The sequence below is a fragment of the Phoenix dactylifera genome, chromosome 4 (genome assembly GCF_009389715.1).
Source record: "Phoenix dactylifera cultivar Barhee BC4 chromosome 4, palm_55x_up_171113_PBpolish2nd_filt_p, whole genome shotgun sequence".
NCBI classification, from domain to species: Eukaryota; Viridiplantae; Streptophyta; class Magnoliopsida; order Arecales; family Arecaceae; genus Phoenix; species Phoenix dactylifera.
In genome coordinates, this window is record NC_052395.1 from 5,633,440 (window position 1) to 5,651,448 (window position 18,009).

The 18,009-nt window shown below is 51.7% G+C and overlaps 2 long non-coding RNA genes across 2 annotated transcripts; one reads left to right on the forward strand and one right to left on the reverse strand.

The window, feature by feature from the left end:
• Nucleotides 1-221: 221 nt before the first annotated feature.
• Nucleotides 222-17,728, reverse strand: LOC120110438. Its single transcript, XR_005511398.1, has 3 exons — nucleotides 17,651-17,728; nucleotides 546-719; nucleotides 222-457 (listed from the first exon to the last, which is right to left on the reverse strand). It is a non-coding gene; the product is annotated as an uncharacterized LOC120110438 (long non-coding RNA).
• Nucleotides 2,778-17,476, forward strand: LOC120110437. The gene is made up of 3 exons (XR_005511397.1): nucleotides 2,778-2,877; nucleotides 17,233-17,301; nucleotides 17,387-17,476. It is a non-coding gene; the product is annotated as an uncharacterized LOC120110437 (long non-coding RNA).
• Nucleotides 17,729-18,009: the final 281 nt, after the last annotated feature.

Consider the following 18,009-nt stretch of genomic DNA (forward strand, 5'->3'; position numbering starts at 1 on the left):
ACACGGGCCACCTCCTCTTCAGTCATGCCCTCGTGCTTCCAATCCGCCTTTAGCTTTGCCTTATATTCTTTTCATTTGCGGTTGACGGACTTCAGCACCCAATCATGGCTATTTGCAGGAAGGACAAACTTTGTCTACATCAAAGTCAAAAATGTTATATCAATGTTAAATCAAAAAATAATTAAAGATAGTAAGCAACTTCAATTCTTTACCTCAACAACTCTAAAAAGCTCAATCTTATACAAAGGAAGCATTTCATTCCATTTCGTATAGTTGAGCAGACACAATTGTCCCTTCCGCGCAACTGATCCTAAAAAAGTGGATAAAATGCTTGCAGCATTCTTGATGGGCTGCCCCAGTTCGTTGCAATGGACGACAATCTTCTCATCCTCAGGTAGGCTCCATACGTCCCGTGCTCGAGTGGGCCCTCGTGTTCTCCTCACTCTCCCCAGTCCATCTATAAAATAACAAGTCCATTAAAGGTAAATGATTTAAAATAGTTAGATTGTAAGAGAAATTAATATAAAAACTATAAATCAAATTACCCAGGACGTCCACGTCATCCGTGTATGGACAATCTGCAGGTGGGGTGTGCTCAGACTGGGACCCGGACTGAGTATGGGGCTCATCGGGCTGCTGGGAACGATCAGAAGTAGATCCCACGGATGTGTGCTGAAACTCAATATTTCTGAAACGTTTTCCTCGCGGCATATTGTAATCTAGTATGCACAAAAAAGAATCAATATTAGTTAAATATTAAAAGTACATTACTTTTAATATTCTTATAACTGCCACCATCCTCTTCTGAATTGAGAATATTTAAGATAGTCTTCTCAACTATATTGTATTCCCGCACCAAACTCCTTATTCTCTCACAATTAATAAATATCACATGTTTCATTTGTTTCTTCTTCATCTCACATATCATCAGTTAAAGGGACTTTCTTTAATTGCAATTGCATTTATCACATTTGTCAATACTAAACAAGTTTATGGCACTGTTGGAACCCCCATTACATGTCCATGAGATATCTCCCGCATGGATAAGTAGAGATGAAGTGTAGAACTGTAAAGAAATAAAAGCCACCAGATTGAGAGAAGCATTTGATGCATTATCCTCAACCTTCATGGAAACTGGCAGTCACATTCACAAAGAACCAGGCATCCCTAAGAACTCAGGATTGCGTAACTACAGCAACCCTCGGTCTTGCACTTCAAAAGGAAATCAGCCATCCAAAAGTCCACTGAGATAAAGTAAGATGGTTTTTATGCTACATTAATCAAAAAAATGATCATGAATAGAGAACATGCACATAAATAGAGAACAAGCAAGGTATAAGTCTAAGCTATGGAGGGAAGAAGTCAGTAACATCACATTGCTACAATACATGATCATCTAAGCTGGTCCAAATATTAGCTCTTAAAGCAACAGATTTTAATCTTCGAAAGGTACAAGAATCTTGATGTAAACAATAGGAATGCCATTTAACAAGGAGGTGTTCTGCGAATATTATTTGATGATAAGAAAATAAGAGACATAAACTTATATGTGGAAAGGAGAAAAAAGAAAAATTTACTTGTTTTGGCATAACCAGTTTTAACCAATATGTTCCGTATGCATATATGCCTTTTAATATTCCGCCAATTGATGAACTGAATTCTACTAGTTTGGTTATGATAGATTTTGAATGAGAGCTGGCTAGTTTCTTAATAGTAAGTAAAACATTAGTTTTATGCATTAAATTATTTTGCAATTTATAAATTATTTATATACTTTTAATATTTAACTAATATTGATTCTTTTTGTGCATACTAGATTACAATATGCCGCGAGGAAAACGTTTCAGAGATATTGAGTTTCAGCACACATCCGTGGGACCAAAGACTCATATACAAAAATTAACAAACAATTGGCATTCTTTTTGATCAAAAGTCCAATTTTGATCTTTGCTTTTGGGTGTTTTTTCCGGATTTTCAGATATCGTAACTTTTTTGCTTATATTGTTGATTGAGTTCTTTATTATGTGTGACTGTAAGTACAGGCAACCTAACAAATGACAAGGAGAGCTCTTTCCTACATCATTCTTTATCACGTATTGTCAATTTATGCTTCTGGTGGCTTCACATGTTTATCTTTCATTGATGTTTTGCAATAGTTCTTAATTTTACATTCATACCTTGTCAATTTATGATATTCTATGTGCACTCATTTACACTGCTTTTCTTGGTCATTTCTATGTCCTTTGCATGAAACAGACTTGTTTTTGTCTATATTTTGGACCAAAAGTGACGCCATATAGTGTTGAGGTGCACTCCTGCAGCTACTAATACATGGTGTAACCTCCTTGCATTATGTTATTTCTTTTCCTCGCCATTCTTTCCATTTGTTCATTTATGTTTTAGGATTTTCCTTGTGAATTTATCTTCTTAATGATTTCTAATTTCCTTCTGTTATATTCCAATTATTTTTTGCTTTAAAGGATAAAATTTTCCACAATAATACTAAAAAAAATCTGGACTGCTAAGGTCTTCATTTTATCAATTAGGGGAAAAAAATCCAAGATTGCTTTTGCCTGTTTTTTAATTTAAGTCAACTATTGTGCTTTATATGTTTGTCCTATTTCCTACTTGCGATGCTTGAGTATCTGATATCATTGCTCCATTTTCTAAAGGCTATTAGTCTTCATACCTACTTTGTGCCAGAAAATTGGAAATTGTTCTGAATATCTTATTCCATCATTTTTCCCTTTTCTTTCTCTTAGAGGTTACTTACAAGATGGTAAGTTTAATTTTCTACAGGTTGATGTTGCTAGACAAATCCTTCATAGAATTATTACCAAAAGGGAAGGGTTCTCTTGGACAACTAGAGGAGGCATGGTATGCATCTAATTCATCCTTTTCATCAAGTTTTTGAGACATGAGGAAGGTAGTTACTGAAGTTCCTATGGTTTTCTAAAAAATAAAGAAAAATGATCATCAGGTCTATATTTTAACATATCTATTTTCCTTTGACGCATCAACTATATGAAATGGCATATCATAAGAGTGGTTATTATGTTTTTATAGTTTGTATTTTATGAGGGAAAGATTGGTCAGGGCCCAACCAATTCATCTTATGGTTTGTAAGCTGCAGATAACTCTCTTAGCTTTGGTTCACTATTATTTGGACCCAAAAGTTGGTATGCCATTTTCAAATTTCATCTTTAGATGGACTAGATAATTGTCTGTGTTGGGGGAAAAACCCCAAGTCATACCGCCACGGAGGCGCTCGGCTAGAGAGCGCCGATCTGAAAAGATGCTCGGCCCAAGAGTGCCGACCGGAGCGCCAAGAGGCGCTCGGATCAACCAACGACTAAGTAGGGATGCTCGGCTAGAAAGAGCCGACCAGAGGACGCCGACCAGAAAAGCGCTCGATTAGAAGGCGCTGACCAGAGAGGAAAGCGCGCGGAATAAAGGCGCTCGGCTAGAAAGAGCCGACCAAAGGGCGCCGACCAGGAGCATTAGAAGCAACCCCGCCACAGGGCGCCCCAGTGGGCGACCAGCTCGGCTCGGCACCCCTGCCGAGCCGATTGCCTTGACCAGATGTTCAACTCCTACTTAACCCCCTGAGGGACTTGACAACTCCACTACAACCTGCCGCTATCTCCAAGCCGTCAAGGCATAAGATCTCCGCAGGTATTTGGCACGACCTGCCATTAATGCATGAGACCTCCTCAAGTCTCCGATGCGCTCAGTCATTTAATGAACACGGCTCAAGACGATCTCCGGATCACTGAACCATCAAAGCGTATGGCTCTCCCTGACCGCCGGTTCATTCGGTAATAAATGCGCTTACCATCCATGGACCCCGGGCCTACCACGGCCGGCGGTTCAACCACTCCAACAGGTCCGATCGACCGTGACAACTCCCTGGTTCCGGTCTGAGTCGGCCTTATTTTCCACTATGCCATTAATGGGCCAAATCGTGCCCAATTATTACAAAAGAGGACAAATTCCCTGTCACCTCCCGGGCAACATAAAATCCCTCTATAAAAGGGAGCCTGGGAGGAAAGAGAGGGGGGAGGGACTGAAACATAACAGCACAGACAATTAAGCACCAATATCCTCTTATTCTCCTTCACCCTCTGGCTTGCTCTCTCCACATATTTGCCCCCTCTGACTTAAGCATCGGAGGGCCGGCGCCGGGGAGCCCGGCCACCGGCTTCTTTTTTGCAGGACGGGACAGGACAGGACGCACTCTCCTCTCCGCTCTCTCACACACCCTAGGAGGGCACAGGAGGACGCAGCCGGCCGGCGCACCACCGTCCGCCCTCCCCGCGGTGGAGCTCCTCCTTCCCCAGCTTCGCGGCGGCCCCCGGGTCCAATTTCCAGCAACAGTTGGCGCTAGAGGAAGGGCCCGAGTTCGCTGCCATGAAGCTAAGAAGCAAAGGGGCTTCCAATGCCTCTCGACGTCCTCCACCCAGTCCTGAGCATTCCGTCCGGAACTCACCACCTCCGGCCGAGTCAACCCCTCAAGTTCGGCCGGAGCAGTTTGATGCCCTGGTGCAACAAGTGCAAGCCTTGGCTACCGCTGTCCAAAGCTTGCAACCCAGGGGCATCCCAACGGCACCGCCTCCTCCGGCTCCAGCTCAACCGGAGCCTCCTACAAGCGGACTTCCCCTTCGAGGTCAGGACTCTCAAGTCCAGGCCTCCCTCTGGAGAGAGCGCCCAGCCAGAGGCTACGGAGGCTGGCCACAGCCTTCAGAAGCTGAGTCGGTTCCAGGGCAACCTGCGCTCGAACGAACCGCTGCAGCGATCCTCCAGAATGATGAACTCGACAAGAAGGTCGAGAAGCTGGAGCGCCAAATCCAGGCACTCCACGAGAGAAAATCAGGATGTGATAACGACTTCGAGTTCACTACGAAGTCACCCTTCTCCCCAGAGATCGAAGGTGAACCGGTCCCATTACGGTTCAAGATGTCCCAGGTGGAGCCCTACAACGGCAAGGCTGATCCCCTTGACCACCTGGAGAGTTACCTGGTCTTAATGGCCCTACAAGGAGCCTCGGAGGCCATGATGTGCAAAGCTTTTTCGGCGACACTCCGAGGGCCAGCCCGGCTTTGGTTCACCGGGCTGAAGCCGAGTACTGTCTCTTCCTTTGAGCAGCTCGGTAGACAATTTGTTGGCAACTTTGCCGCCAGCCAGCCCCAGCGGCGGACATCCGACTCCCTCCTTGATATCAAACAAAAGGAGGGAGAATCCTTCAAGGAGTACTTGGACCGGTTCACCGCCGCAACATGGGAGGTCCGGGAGCTTGACCAGTCAATCGCCATGTCGGCGTTGAAGACTGGAGTCCGGTCCTACAGATTCCTCTTCTCGATCGAGAAGAATTTCCCCACGGACCTCACCGAAATGTTCGCTCGGGCGCGGAAGTATGCCAAGGCAGAAGAAGCCGTGGCGGTTAGGCGGGGCGGGACCGAGCAGAACCCCAAGAAGAGACGTCGCGAGGAGCGCGGCCAGCCCAGAAGCCCGTCTCCGCAACGAGCCAAGAATCCGCCTCGCCCAAAGAGTCCACCCCGGTTGAGAGGACCGCCACAGCAGAGGTCACCACTCCGCCCGAGGTTCCCACTGCAGGCCCGTGCACCCGAAGGGAGGTATGAAAAGTATACTCCCCTCAATGCTCCTCGGGCTGAAATCCTCATGGAGATTGAGAGTCGGGATTGCATCCAGCTCCCACCTCCGAAGCCAGACACCAGAATCCGGCGTGATCTCCGGAAGTATTGCCGTTTCCACCGGGATCACGGCCATGATACCGAGGATTGTTATCAGCTCCGAAATGAGATTGAAGCACTCATTCGCCGAGGGGTGCTCGATCGGTTTGTGCAAGGCCGGCGTGAAGGGAAGAAGCCAGCCGAAGGAGCAGCACAGCCTGAAGGTTCAAATGCCAACAGGCCCATCACCGGCGTCATCAACACTATCCGAGGCGGGACCTCGGCTGGGGAAGCCTCAGGGGAAGAAGCCTCCTCGAAGCGCCCGAGCACCTCTGAAGCCATCTCCTTCTCAGATGATGATCTAGAGTCGAAACTCCCCATGATGATGCCGTGGTCATCTCCATGATCATAAATAAATTTGATGTAAAACGCATCCTGGTTGATAATGGAAGCTCGGCGAATGTTTTGTATTTTGATGCTTATTGCAAAATGGGGATGACAAAAGAACAGCTACGGAGGATGAATGCTCTGCTAGTTGGATTCACTGGGGATTCAGTCCCAGTAGAGGGCGAGATCGACCTTCTGGTCACAGCCGGGCTCGCCCCTCGTGAGAGTACCGTGGGTATGAGCTTTCTTGTAATACGCCTGCCCTCGGTTTACAACGCCATCCTCGGAAGGCCAGGACTCAACGCCCTCCGAGCAGTGGTCTCAACTCACCACCTGCTGATGCGATTCCCTACCAGCCAGGGAGTCGGTGAAGTTCGAGGGGACCAAATGGTGGCAAGGCGATGCTACCTAGCGACCCACGAAGCAAGACAACCAGCCGAGGTGCCTGCCCCAACGACTGACCAGCCCTCAACTGAAGTTATGGAGGCACGGGTCAACCCCCAGAAAGAGCGGGTAGAGCCTGGTGAGTTGTTAATTCAAGTTCCCTTACGAGAGAACTTTCCCGAGCTAACCATGCAGGTCGGCTCTGGCCTTGGCGAACACGAGAGGAGTCGCCTCGTCAACTTCCTACGGGACAATATGGATGTCTTCGCATGGTCGCCTGCAGACATGCCAGGGATAGATCCGGAGGTCATGGTCCACCGGCTTCAGGTGAAGCCGACCTGCAAGCCCGTGCGACAAAAGAAGCGAGGCGCCGCCCCTGAACGACAACGAGCAGCAGCCGAGGAGGTCGGCAAGCTCCTTGAAGCCGGCTTCATCCGGGAGATATCCTACCCGGAATGGCTCGCTGATGTGGTCCTCGTCAAGAAAGCCAGCGGGAAGTGGCGTATGTGCGTGGACTACACCGACCTGAATAAAGCCTGCCCGAAGGACAGCTTTTCACTTCCCAGCATCGACCAGCTCGTGGACTCCACCTCGGGTCACGAGCTGCTGGCATTCATGGACGCCTTTTCCGGATACAACCAGATCCGCATGGCGCCAGAAGATGAGGAAAAGACAGCCTTCATCACCGACGGGGGAACCTACTGCTACAAAGTGATGCCATTCGGCTTGAAAAATGCCGGGGCAACTTATCAAAGGCTGGTCAGCCGGATCTTCAAAGACCAAATAGGCCGAAACATGGAGGTCTACGTGGATGACATGCTGGTGAAAAACAAGGTGGCGCAAGACCACATAGCCGACCTCAATGAAGCATTTTCCACACTCCGAAAGTACCAGATGAAGCTCAACCCAGCCAAATGTGCATTCGGGGTCACCTCCGGCAAATTTCTCGGCTTCATCATTACACAACGAGGAATTGAGGCCAATCCAGAGAAGATCCGAGCCCTCCAAGAGATGACGCCTCCCAGGACGGTCAAAGAGGTACAGCGGCTCACGGGCCGAGTGGCAGCCCTCGGGAGATTCATCTCCCGCTCGGCCAAGCGCTGCCTTCCATTCTTTGCAGCTCTCAAGAAGCCGAAGAACTTTTTGTGGTCGGACGAGTGCCAGCAATCTTTTGAAGAGCTCAAGCACCTACTGGCTTCCCCTCCCCTGCTCATGAAGCCTCAACAGGGTGAGCTCCTCTACTTGTATCTAGCTGTCTCCCCTGTAGCAGTAAGCTCGGTCCTGGTCCGAGAGCAGGGCAAACTCCAGAAGCCAGTATATTATACCAGTCGGGTCTTGAGGGACGCCGAGACCCGATACTCCAAGCTTGAGAAGACCGCCTATGCTTTGGTCATCTCGGCTCGGAGGCTCCGACCCTACTTCCAAGCTCATACAGTGGCTGTGCTGACTGACCAGCCGGTCAAGCAGATCCTGCAGAGATCAGATCGTGCGGGTCGGATCACTAAATGGGCCATTGAGCTCGGAGAATTCGACATCGAGTACCGGCCCAGACCGGCGATCAAAGCACAAGCACTCGCAGACTTTATAGTCGAGTGCACCATACCGGATGAGGTCGAGCCTGAACCTGAGCCACCGGTGGAGCAGACCCCGAGTTTGACATGGACTTTGCATGTCGATGGCTCTTCAAACTCGGGGGGTAGCGGAGCGGGACTTATCCTCACCAGCCCAGAGGGGGTGGTTGCCGAGCAAGCCTTGCGCCTCGAATTTCCTGCTTCAAATAACATGGCGGAGTATGAGGCACTTGTCGCCGGGCTTAAGCTAGCCAAAGAGCTAGGAGTGAAGGACTTGAAGGCCTTCAGTGATTCTCAGCTCGTCGTCAACCAAATTGTGGGCGGCTTCGAAGCCAGAGACCCGACCATGCAGAAGTATCTTCAGAAGGTACGGGATCTCATCTCGACCTTGGAATCCTTTCGTATTCAACATGTTGCCAGGTCGGAGAATCTCAGGGCCGACCAGCTATCAAAGCTGGCGTCCTCTCGCATGAGTGAGCTTCCCAAAGAGGCAGTATTGGAATATCTCCAAAAGCCCAGCACAGACGAGCCCGAGCAGACCCTCTGCACTGAGTTCGAGCCAAGCTGGATGGATGAGCTCACCAGCTACCTGCAAGACGAAGTCCTCCCCACCGATAAACGAGAGGCTCGCCGAATCAAGCGCTCCGCCACCCAATACATACTATATGAGGGAAGGCTCTATCGGAGATCTTTCACGTCTCCCCTCCTCAGATGCCTCCGCCCAACGGAGGCTGATTACGCCATGCGCGAAGTCAATGAAGGAATCTATGGAAATCATCTGGGAGGGCGAGCATTGGCCCACAAAATTCTACGCCAAGGATACTATTGGCCGACACTCCAGAAGGATGCTATGGGCTTCGTCCAAAGATGTGACCGGTGCCAAAGGAACGCCAATGTTCAGCGCCGGCCCTCGGCTCCTTTGACTTCTATCAACTCCCCTTGGCCTTTTGCCCAGTGGGGAATTGACATCCTCGGGCCATTTCCACTGGCCACCGGGCAAAGAAAGTTCTTGGTCGTCTCCATCGACTATTTCACAAAGTGGGTGGAAGCTGAGCCCCTCGCCCGGATCACCGAGCAGAAGATGCGGGATTTCGTCTGGAAGTCCATTATCTGCAGATTCGGGCTTCCCCGCATCCTTATCTCTGACAACGGTCGCCAGTTCGACAACATTCACTTCAGAGAGTTTTGCTCCGAGCTTGGCATTGACCATCGCTTCACCTCGGTCGCGCACCCTCAGACGAACGGAGAAACCGAGGTAATTAACCGTACTATTTTGCAGGGTCTCAAAGCCAGGCTCGACAAATCCAAAGGACAATGGGTCGAAGACCTATACAATGTCCTGTGGGCTTACCAGACCACGTTCCGCGTCCCCACCGGCGAGACTCCCTTCAACCTGACATATGGGACGGAGGCTGTCATCCCACTAGAAATTAGGATTCCTTCTCCAAGAGTCGAGTATCACGACGCCAGCTCCAACTCTTTGCAGCTCAGAAGCAACCTTGACCTAGTCGAGGAAACAAGGGAGGCCGCCCGAGTTCGTATGGCGAGGTACCAGCAAAAGACAGCTCAGTACTACAACGCCAGGGTCAAAGTCAAATCTTTCAGACCAGGGGACCTTGTCCTCAGAAGAGCTGAGGCCTCCCGACCAACTGAGCGAGGGAAGCTGGCCCCAAACTGGGAAGGACCATATCGAGTCACGCGCGTCCGCCGACCCGGAACTTACAAATTGGAGTCTCTAGATGGGACTCCCATTCCGCGGAGTTGGAGCTCTAAAAATCTCCGCGTGTACCACCAGTAGAACCCTAAGGGGTTCCCCATTATTCAACCATTGAATTTCATTCTATGAATTTCATTTCACAATAAACTGATGGTTTGCGTGCTTATTCCGAGCTCACCAATTCTCCCGATTATCTCATGCCATCAGGTTTATTCTTCTTCCCTGACCACGGTTGGGATGCCCCGGTGCCTCGGGATGATGGAGTACCTACGCGGGCTCCCTGAAGATGTTCGTGAGTTCGTGGCGCGCTCTCCACCGGCAACGAGCTCGGCTCGTTCTCCTACCCTGACCACGGTCAGGATGCCCCGCCACAACGAGATGCCCCGATTCGTCGGGATGGCCCGAGACGTCGGGGTGCGGTCTTAAGTGACCGGACGAGCTCGGCTCGTGCTCCAACAACTATAGAGTAGCGGTTCTCTCTGACCGGACGAGCTCGGCTCGTGCTCCATCGACTAGAGTAGCGGTCCTCTCTGACCGGACGAGATCGGCTCGTGCTCCGTCGACTATGAGTAGCGGTCCTCTCTGACCGGACGAGCTCGGCTCGTGCTCCATCGACCATTGAGTAGCGGTCCTCTCTGACCGGACGAGCTCGGCTCGTGCTCCATCGACTATGAGTAGCGGTCCTCTCTGACCGGACGAGCTCGGCTCGTGCTCCATCGACCATTGAGTAGCGGTCCTCTCTGACCGGACGAGCTCGGTTCGTGCTCCATCGACTAGAGTAGCGGTCCTCTCTGACCGGACGAGCTCGGCTCGTGCTCCATCGACTATTGAGTAGCGGTCCTCTCTGACCGGACGAGCTCGGCTCGTGCTCCATCGACTAGAGTAGCGGTCCTCTCTGACCGGACGAGCTCGGCTCGTGCTCCATCGACTAGAGTAGCGGTCCTCTCTGACCGGACGACCTCGGCTCGTGCTCCATCGACTAGAGTAGCGGTCCTCTCTGACCGGACGAGCTCGGCTCGTGCTCCATCGACTATTGAGTAGCGGTCCTCTCTGACCGGACGAGTTCGGCTCGTGCTCCATCGACTAGAGTAGCGGTCCTCTCTGTCCGGACGAGCTCGGCTCGTGCTCCATCGACTATTGAGTAGCGGTCCTCTCTGACCGGACGACCTCGGCTCGTGCTCCATCGACTATTGAGTAGCGGTACTCTCTGACCGGACGAGATCGTCTCGTGCTCCTACCTCGACCTCGGCCGGGATGCCTCGAGACGTCGAGATGCCCCGGTTTATCGGGATGCCCCGATGCGTTGGGATGCGGTCTTCATTGACCAAGACGAGCTCGGCTCGCTGTCCACCGGCTTCAGCCGACGAGCTCGGCTCGTTCTCCATCGCCGGATTTCTCTGCCGACGTCCCCAAAGAATGGAGTCCGAGCAGAGAAGCGTCTCCAGTCGCCTCGGCGCAAGGACGCACACGGTACAAGGTACCCATTTAATTAATGCTTCCACATTAATGTCTCTATATTGTCTATTCTATTCTTGGATTTCTCTGCCGACGTCCCCAAAGAACGGAGTCCGAGCAGAGAAGCGTCTCCAGTCGCCTCGGCGCAAGGACGCACACGGTACAAGGTACCCATTTAATTAATGCTTCCACATTAATGTCACTATATTGTCTATTCTATTCTTGGATTTCTCTGCCGACGTCCCCAAAGAATGGAGTCCGAGCAGAGAAGCGTCTCCAGTCGCCTCGGCGCAAGGACGCATACGGTACAAGGTACCCATTTAATTAATGCTTCCACATTAATGTCTCTATATTGTCTATTCTATTCTTGGATTTCTCTGCCAACGTCCCCAAAGAACGGAGTCCGAGCAGAGAAGCGTCTCCAGTCGCCTCGGCGCAAGAACGCACACGGTACAAGGTACCCATTTAATTAATGCTTCCACATTAATGTCACTATATTGTCTATTCTATTCTTGGATTTCTCTGCCGACGTCCCCAAAGAACGGAGTCCGAGCAGAGAAGCGTCTCCAGTCACCTCGGCGCAAGGACGCACACGGTACAAGGTACCCATTTAATTAATGCTTCCACATTAATGTCACTATATTGTCTATTCTATTCTTGGATTTCTCTGCCGACGTCCCCAAAGAATGGAGTCCGAGCAGAGAAGCGTCTCCAGTCGCCTCGGCGCAAGGACGCACACGGTACAAGGTACCCATTTAATTAATGCTTCCACATTAATGTCACTATATTGTCTATTCTATTCTTGGATTTCTCTGCCGACGTCCCCAAAGAATGGAGTCCGAGCAGAGAAGCGTCTCCAGTCGCCTCGGCGCAAGGACGCACACGGTACAAGATACCCATTTATTTAATGTTTTTACGTTATCTATTCTGCTTTTGGATTTCTCTCTGCCGACGTCCTCAAAGAACGGACACCGAGCAGAGAAGCGTCTCCAGTCGCCTCGGCGCAAGGACGCACACGGTACAAGGTACCCATTTATTTAATGTTTTTACGTTATCTATTCTGCTTTTGGATTTCTCTCTGCCGACGTCCTCAAAGAACGGACACCGAGCAGAGGAGCATTTTCAATCGCCTCGGCGTGAAACACTCACGATACCAACAAACTTGGTATAAACAGTGTTGAATCCCCGTCACGAGCTGACGAGCATTCGACCCATTCGCTGGAAAAGAATCCGACCCGCCCCGGCAATGTGGGGCTCGAACCCAAAGTTTACTAACTTTGCTAAAAAGTTGTCCCAGTGACTGCTTTAGGGCTTGGTCGAAATCTGGGCTAGGCTCGGAAAGACTCTCCGAGCCCAAATCCCTTAAGCACAAGCGTTGCTATACCACTGGTCGAAGGGCCGAGCAATGGAGCTCGGCTAGCCAAACCTAAAACCAAACCCTGTGGCGGGTAAAGCTGAGGCCCTAGGGCCCATGTCCTCGGAACCTAAAATGGATCCGAGCAGAGAAACTTGGACTACAACAGACGAGTTTCCAAAAAAGTATATTCATTTCAAAAAGCCCGTAGGCTGAGTACAAAAATTCGGGTTCGGCCCTTACAAGTATGGGGGACCATCCCGACTTTACAAAAATAACAAAATTACACTCTAAGGCTCGAGCTCGACCACTTCGGCTTCGGCAGTGTCGGGGGCGGCAGGCTCAACAGCCGGGACCTCCTCGGCCTCAACAGCGATAGGAATAGCCTCGGAGGCGACCTCGGCAACTTCGGGGACGGCTCCGGCCGCCTCGGCCAGACCTCCCTGGTCGGTCCCCGGAGTTTCTGCCTCCGCCTCCGCCTCCGGCCTTTCGACTCCTGCTCCCGGTCGGAGCAGGTTTACATCAAAATCCGGGAGGAGCCGCCGCAGCTGGTTGCGGAAGTCCCGGAAGCCCTGGATTAGCCCATTCACGCCCTCCTCTGCTAAGAGGTCGCGGAACTCCTCCGACTCGCGAAAGAGCGCCACCGCGCTCTGGGCTTGCTCCCGAGCCTCGAGCTCCCGAGCCTCATGATAGGTGGCCTTCCGCTCGAGGTCCCTTAGCTCCCGCTCGAGCTCTAAGTGGCGAACGCGGGCATTCCCCACCTCCTGCTCACGGGAGGCCAGCGCTTCCTCGGCCTTGGCCAACCGAGCCTCTGCGGCGCGCAGCTCGGACCTCGCCAGTGCATGCGCGCCCTTCTCCTCATCGAGCTCTGCGGTAAGAGCTCGAACCCCCTCCTCGGATGCTCCAACTTTTTCCTGGAGCACCTGACGTTCGGCCTCGGCGGCTTGGTACTTCGCCTCGGCGGCTAGGTACCTCGCCTGGGCCTCGTCATAATCGCGCTGGCACCTCCGGGCTTTCTCCCGGTATTCTTGGACTAGGTGCATCAGCATCTCCGTCTCGTGCAAATGCTGTAAAAGAGACGAAAAGAAAAACATAAGGCGCCACTTTTAGAAAACCTATACAGATTACACAGGTGAAAAATTTTACTTACCCGGACGGCGTTACAGCGGGTCATGTCCATGAAAGCATTGTAGCTCATGGATTGCATCGCGGCCTGGTCGGCTGGGAGCAGCGCGACCCGGAATATCTCACGCGCTACTCGAGGGTTTTCGAGGGCTGAATCACCCTCGAATACCGACCAGGTGAGTGCGAGGGGCACCCGTTCTTCCAAGCCCGATGGGCCCGGAAGGCCAGCATCGGCTGGCCTAGGCGGAGCCGACCCCAAGGCTCCCTGATTGCTCCCCAGCTCGGAGCTAGGGGGTTGGGGTCGAACGAGCGGCTGATTTGACCGCCGCACAACTATAGCGGGGCGTGCAAGCACGGAACCCGCGGAACTCCTCCCTTGGTCGGCAACTGAAGCGTCCTGCCGACCAGGAATCGGCGCTAAAGGCGCTGGGCATGGGGGCGCCACCGAGGCTTCTCTGGAGCCCGAGCCCCCGGAATCCGCGCCCTCTCTCCGACCAGCTTCGGGGCGCACGGGCTGAGAAGGGCCCGCCTCGGAGTGAGCGGGGCGAGAAGGACCCGCCTCGGCCATCGCTGCCGTCGGGGGCGCCGGGGGCGCTGGGGTCGCCGAGACCTTCTGTTTCTTCCTCGGCTCGGTGGGCTTGCCCGAGAGCTCGGCTGCCCTCTTCTGGAAACGGGCGTAGAGGACTTCGCTTTTCGTCACCATCTTTGCAATATCTGCAAAGGCAAAAAGGATTAGAACATTAGAACAGTAAGGAAATAAAGAGACATCTTGTAACTACTTACCGTGGGGACGCGCCGAGCTCAAGCCCACGTTCACCAAAGCGTCCTCACATATGAGGCCGTTCAGTAAGATGCCGTCCCCGAGACTGCGGATGGCGTCGAGGATCCCCTGCTCACGCGGAGAAAGCTGGGGGGGCCTGTTGATAGACTTAAGCTGGGCCGGCCCCCACCTGGGGTCAAACCCCCAGGACCGTTCAGAGCCAAGGAAGAAGAATTTCTCCTTCCAGCCATGAATGGACGAGGGGGCACCATGAAAGAGTGGCCGACCCGCCCGAAGGGCGATGTAAAGCCACTCCCCGTCTCCCGGATTCGACTTAAAGATAAAAAGTCGCCGGAAAACGTTGACAGAGGTCGGAATCCCCTGCAGTAAACACAGTGACAGGAAGCCCATCACTGTCCTCCAGACATTCGGAGTGAGTTGCGCCGGAACCAACTGGCATACCGTCAGCAACTCATTCACGAAGCCGTGAAGAGGAAATCGGAGGCCGGCCCAGAGTGATTCCAGGTGCACTCCAATCCGGCCTACCGGAGGATCGGTTATCCGATCCCTTCGCCTGGCGGGCTCCAAACGGAACCCCTGAAGAGGGAAAAACCACTCTTCGGTCATTTCGACCTCCAGGACGCTCATGGTAGATGCAACCTCACTGGGAAGAGAACCCATTGAGAAAGATTAAAAAGAAAAAGGGGGACCTGGGGAAGACGCCGGAGAAAAGAACTTCGGACTGTGAAAAGCTGGAAGAAGAAAAGCTAGAAGCAGAAGGCAATAGGAAGGGGACGGAGGGCCAGGGGGGAGTTTATATAAACCTCCCCAACGGCCCCGATCGGCAAAAGAAAAGCCGCACCCCGTTGAGATGACAACACGTGTCGGTCTAAAAGACAGAACGACGCATTTAATTAGAGCCAGCGCTTCGAACATTGAAGCGCCCCATCGGATCGTGCGGAAAGGCGTCCGCAATCGAAGATCGTGTGGCCCCATCATGAGCCCACGACGCAAGGACGCTTCGCGAAAGGTGCCCTAATAATGAGGCTTTTCGGAAAAGAAGAGACGCCGCCTATTAAAGGCATTTCGAAGCGTCCGATAAAATTTTCTAACTATTAAAATTTTCGGAATTCGTAACGGCCCAACTAAAGCTACTTCCCGCGCTCCAGCTGGTAGCCAACTGGAACTCGGAAGTCGGGGGGTAGTGTTGGGGGAAAAACCCCAAGTCATACCGCCACGGAGGCGCTCGGCTAGAGAGCGCCGATATGAAAAGATGCTCGGCCCAAGAGTGCCGACCGGAGCGCCAAGAGGCGCTCGAATCAACCAACGACCAAGTAGGGATGCTCGGCTAGAAAGAGCCGACCAGAGGACGCCGACCAGAAAAGCGCTCGATTAGAAGGCGCTGACCAGAGAGGAAAGCGCGCGGAATAAAGGCGCTCGGCTAGAAAGAGCCGACCAAAGGGCGCCGACCAGGAGCATTAGAAGCAACCCCGCCACAGGGCGCCCCAGTGGGCGACCAGCTCGGCTCGGCACCCCTGCCGAGCCGATTGCCTTGACCAGATGTTCAACTCCTACTTAACCCCCTGAGGGACTTGACAACTCCACTACAACCTGTCGCTATCTCCAAGCCGTCAAGGCATAAGATCTCCGCAGGTATTTGGCACGACCTGCCATTAATGCATGAGACCTCCTCAAGTCTCCGATGCGCTCAGTCATTTAATGAACACGGCTCAAGACGATCTCCGGATCACTGAACCATCAAAGCGTATGGCTCTCCCTGACCGCCGGTTCATTCGGTAATAAATGCGCTTACCATCCATGGACCCCGGGCCTACCACGGCCGGCGGTTCAACTACTCCAACAGGTCCGATCGACCGTGACAACTTCCTGGTTCCGGTCTGAGTCGGCCTTATTTTCCACTATGCCATTAATGGGCCAAATCGTGCCCAATTATTACAAAAGAGGACAAATTCCTTGTCACCTCCCGGGCAACATAAAATCCCTCTATAAAAGGGAGCCTGGGAGGAAAGAGAGGGGGGAGGGACTGAAACACAACAGCACAGACAATTAAGCACCAATATCCTCTTATTCTCCTTCACCCTCTGGCTTGCTCTCTCCACATATTTGCCCCCTCTGACTTAAGCATCGGAGGGCCGGCGCTGGGGAGCCCGGCCACCGGCTTCTTTTTTGCAGGACGGGACAGGACAGGACGCATTCTCCTCTCCGCTCTCTCACACACCCCATGAGGGCACAGGAGGACGCAGCCGGCCGGCGCACCGCCGTCCGCCCTCCCCGCGGCGGAGCTCCTCCTTCCCCAGCTTCGCGGCGGCCCCCGGGTCCAATTTCCAGCAACAGTCTGTAAGGTAATTATAGCATGTATTAGTAATAGTTGATTTTATATAATGCAGATTTAATGAAAAACAGGGGACCTTTTTTCACAAAACTCAATTTTAGGTTTATGACCTGTCAGTTTTCCAAAATAAATTTTATGAAAAGGAACCGAACAAGCATTTGCATTAAGATTATTTATTTTAGATTATGGCCAAAGAGCCCCTAAACAACTGATGAATGGCATTGTCAGACATAATTGCTTATGACCCCTCTGGACTAATCTTGCAACCAAGTACTTGGTAGTATAGGAAAAGCTAAATAAGCAGCAGGAAGACATGTTCTGGGTGAGCACTGCTATGTGTATAAATATGTAGAGCTTTTGTCATGGGAACCCAGCTTAGCTGCACTCATTCTTGTGAGCAATTTCCTACATTAGAGAATATCTGATGTTGTTGCAGGTTGCTATCCGTGTAGAAGCTTTGTCAGGATTCACTAATTCTATACTCAGCCCTTATGTCCTTCCAGAGGTTTTACTCTTTTCATTACTTAAATGGCCTTACATTCTTTCCATTGCTGCAGATATAGCTTGTAAGTTTTTATCCTGTACTTCAGGTTTCACTGAATGATCCTATTGAGAAGTATATGACAGCATTTGAAGAAGCTGATCCATTACCTGCTAGCTTGAAATTGGACAAAGTTATTATGAGCTTGGATTGGAATCTGCTCTGGGATTTTTTTTTTTTTGTTCTACCTTATCACAAGATTCGATGATGAGATGCAATGCAACTAAGAACAATGGTTATTGAGCATTAAACATTGGCATATTCTTTGAATGGCTTGGAAAATTTCTATACGGAGAGTATGAGGATCACTTACCTCAGACGACGGCGATGTCGACGGCGGCGGAGTAGCTACGGCTCGCTCGGAATGGAGGTGACATGTCTGCGCGCAGCTAGGGCATCGACCGGCAGAGGATGAGGAGACGGGGCCGGGCGAGAGTTAAAGACAAGAAGAAAACAAAGAGGAGGAGGAGGAGGAGGAGAAGGAAGAGAAGGAGGAGTAGGAGGCTTACCTCAGACGACGGCAAGGTCGACGGCGGCGGAGTAGCGGAATCTTCGATCGCCGATCTGGGCTAGGGATGAAGGTGAGATTAGTTTGAGGAGGAGGAGGAGGAGGAGGAGGAGGAGAAGGAGGTGGCTTACCTCAGAAGGAGAGGTCGACGGCAACGGGGAAGT